This window comes from Palaemon carinicauda, chromosome 36 (genome assembly GCF_036898095.1).
Source record: "Palaemon carinicauda isolate YSFRI2023 chromosome 36, ASM3689809v2, whole genome shotgun sequence".
Taxonomy (NCBI): domain Eukaryota; kingdom Metazoa; phylum Arthropoda; class Malacostraca; order Decapoda; family Palaemonidae; genus Palaemon; species Palaemon carinicauda.
In genome coordinates this window covers 1798961-1803178 of record NC_090760.1, presented here as the reverse complement: position 1 = coordinate 1803178, position 4218 = coordinate 1798961, and positions in this window count along the sequence as shown.

The window sequence follows — 4218 nt, the reverse complement described above, 5'->3', positions numbered from 1 at the left end:
CGTCGGACCCATTATTAACGGTTGGGAACTTTTAACTACCCACTAAGACACCATTAGGGCTGTGGGACCTCACGCTTCCACGACTTTGCCATGACATTAAAAGTTCATGTCACTGTTAAGCGATGTTTTCATAAACCTTCAAAATTATTATCTTGGCTCTGGTGTCAATACATCAATTGTTTCCACTGCTCAAAAAGAGATTAGTTCACCAGACTTTCAACTGGGTTCCTCGAGGCACTATAGTCCATTTCTTTTAGCGAGGCAGATTTGCACCGACTCGCAACGGTGCCCTTTTAGCTCGTAAAAGTTTCCTGATCGCTGATTGGTTAGAATTATCTTGTCCAACCAATCAGCAATCAGGAAACTTTTCCGAGCTAAAAGGGCACCGTTGCGAGTCGATGCAAATATGCCTTGTTAAAAGAAATGGACTATAGATGAGTTGGAAGACCCAGACCTACATGGCTGAGGACTATGAAGCGTGAAGTAGATGATGATTAATGGAGAAGTGTTGATTTAAAAGCTCAAGATAGATATGACTGGCTAAATCTATACTCAATTTTTTTAATGAGATGCCTTTGCACTGACTCTCAGCGGTGCCCTTTTAGCTTGTAAAAGTTTCCTGATCGCTGATTGGTTAGAATTATCTTGTCCAGCCAATCAGCGATCAGGAAACTTTTCCGAGCTAAAAGGGCACCCCTTCAAGTCAGTGCAAATCTGCCTCACTAAAAAGAATTGACTATAATTGAGGCCCTTTGCGTCAATAGGCGTAGGAGATGATGATGATTTGTTTTATGATCTTTGTACTGTGTAACCTCGTTTGACCTCCGATAGGTGCGAAGGTAAGGTCAATGACCTTTCTTTAGTATTTATAATACTTATGTTAATATGGTCATTTGCTCGTCTTTATTTTCTTACGGACGCTTTTATGAGTATTTTCTCATATAAGGAAAAGATGTATCTGATTTAAGATTTGAAAAATAAAATTCAGATATGGCCATAGGGAATTTAAAAAAAGAATACTTGATAGGTATAATAATTGACGTTATTTACATGATTTGCTTATTTCTCTTCATTATAATAGTAATTATTATTATTATTATTATTATTATTATTATTATTATTATTATCATTATTATTGTTATTATTATTATTAATATCGTTTTATTATTATTATTATTATTATTAATATCGTTGTTTTATTATTATTATTATTATTATTATTATTATTATTATTATTATTGTTGTTGTTTTATTATTATTATTATTATTATTATTATTTTTATTATTATTATTATTATCATTATCATTATTATTATTGTTATTGTTGTTATTTTTATTATTATTATTATTAATATTATTATTATTATTATTATTATTATTATTATTATTATTATCAATCATTATTCCGTTGTTGTATTTATCGATTGACTCCTTAAATAATGTTTCGCCCCAAACATAATCTATTTCGTTGGCATAATTTTTCCAATATATTTTGCTAATTATTTTGTTTAGAGTAATTAGCAACTGGTCAAGGGTTAGTTGCCAAAGGTCACTTGTGTACTTAACTTCCTGGTTTAGTGAGACCTTTCCTTTAAAGCAACAGAGTAAATGACTTATATTGAATGAACACATACATAAACAATCTAGGAAATAATAAGAAAAAAATAAAGAATTAGGAATTTTGATTTTTAATACTTATGCCTCTTCAGCTAGACACATGAAATTATCATTTAGTTTTCCTAATTTTCTTTTTTTTTTTTTTATTATTTTGTCCAAACAATGATAGGTTTAGTGTTTATAAAGAGTAATTATTATTATTATTATTATTATTATTATTATTATTATTATTATTATTATTATTTCAGCATCTTTTTTTACAATTTTAATAATAGTTAGGATTATTATTTTTAGTGATTGATTATAGATAATCATTTACTAAAACACATTTGCATACAGTTCCCTTTGATATTTTGAAATGTAGACAAAGCGATTAAGTTTTGAATATTTCATCAGTATAATACAGGTAAATGTTAAGTTTTCTTTTTCTTGACCAAACGCAGTTAAATATATCTTGTTTATTTGAAAGTATATTGCTTTGGGTATCTGATATTTGCCAATATTTTTAATCGATAACGAAATTATATGATTATATAAAATCACCTGCTACAAGATTTCTAGTTGATAATAATTGTAACAACTAATAAGGGAATAAAGCATTACAAAACAGTGGAAGATTCAAAGATAAACTAAAATAGATAATGGATACTAAGTAAGTCAGTGGGATTCATATAAGCAAAGAGATTTCTAATGTAATAAGAACAAAACACAATATGTTTGATCACCAAGTGTCGGTATGCAGTCAAATAAGAATAACTAAAACGTATTTCAATAGTGGAAGATTGGAAGATAAACTAAAATAGATTATGGATACTTACTAAGTATGTCAGTGGGATTCATATAAGCAAAGAGATTTCTAATGTAATAAGAACAAGATACAATATGTATGATCACCAAGTGTCTTTATGCAGTCAAATAAAAATTTCTAAAACGTATTTCAATAATGGAAGATTGAAAGATAAACTAAAATAGATTATGGATACTAAGTATATCAGTGGGATTCATATAAGTAAAGAGATTTCTAATGCAATAAGAACAAAACACAATAGTTATAATCACCAAGTGCCCGAATGCAGTGAAATAAATTCTGAAACGTATTTCAATAGTGGAAGATTGAAAGATAAACTAAAATAGACTATGGATACTTATTAAGCAAGTCAGTAGGATTCATATAAGTAAAGAGATTTCTAATGTAGTAAGAACTGGATTGTATAGGTCACAAAGTGTCTTTATGCTGTCAAATAACAATTTCTAAAACGCATTTCAATAGTGGAAGATTGAAAGTAAAAAAAATAGAAAAGATTTTAGATACTAAGTAAATCAGTCGGATTCATATAATCAAAGAGATTTCTAATGCAATAAGATCAAGACACAATATATATGATCACCAAGTGCCTGAATGCAGTCAAATAAGAATTTCTCAAACGTATTTCAATGCTGAAAACATTCCTTGTCTTTACACACGTTTCCCCTCATCCCGGAACGTTGTTTTCCATCCCCGCTTGTCATTTTCTTACTCAATCCTTTCTGAAGTGTTTTCGAAAACGAACGTCATTAGAATGCTAATCATATTGCAAGGGGGGAGACCTCCCGAGGCGTAGGGGTAGGAGGACGCCTCAATCTGTCTTTTTCTTTTTTTTAGAGAGTGGATTTGCCAGAGAAGGGAATTTATTTATCTCCTCTCTCTCTCTCTCTCTCTTTCTCTCTCTCTCTCCTCTCTCTCTCCTCTCTCTCTCTCTCTCTCTCAAGATCAGAGAATTTGTTCTCTCTCCAGATAAGAGAATTTATTTTCTCTCTCTCTCTCTCTCTCATCTCTCTCTCCTCTCTCTCTCTCTCTCTCTCTCCTCTCTCTCTCTCTCTCTCTCTCGCTCTCTCTCAAGATAAGAGAATTTGTTTCTCTCTCTCTCCAGATAAGAGAATCTTTCTCTCTCTCTCTCTCTCTCTCCTCTCTCTCTCTCTCTCTCTCTCTCTCTCTCTCTCTGAGGGACCTGGGGGAACCCAAACAAAAAATAAGGCAATAAGGTAAGGCTCTCTCAAGATAAGAGAATTTATCTCTCTCTCTCTCTCTCCAGATAAGAGAATTTATTTCTCTCTCTCTCTCTCTCTCTCTCTCTCTCTCTCTCTCTCTCTCTCTCTCTCTCTCTAACTTTCTCACTACGAGGATAATTTCATTTTCTCCTTGTCTGTCTCTCTGGGTCTCTAGATAGTTCCCTGTCTATATTTGTCTCTTAAAAGACTTTTGCTGTCTTTTTTTCTGTTACTCCAAGAGGATATCACTTCCTATTTCTGTCACTTCTGTCTGATATGTTTCCATATCACAACCAGATTGTTCTTCTTAAAGACTTGTAGAGATTGTTGTAAGAGGTTATAATAGATTGTAAAATCTTATAAGATTGTCAATGATATGAAACTCAACTTCAGATTATTATTATTATTATTTTTATTATTATTATTATTATTATTATCACTAGCCAAGCTAGAACCCTAGTTGGAAAAGCAAGATGCTATAAGCTCAAGTGTTCTAATAGGGAAAGATACCCCAGTGAGGAAAGGAAATAAGGAAATAAATAAATGATGGGAACAAACTAACAACAAATCATT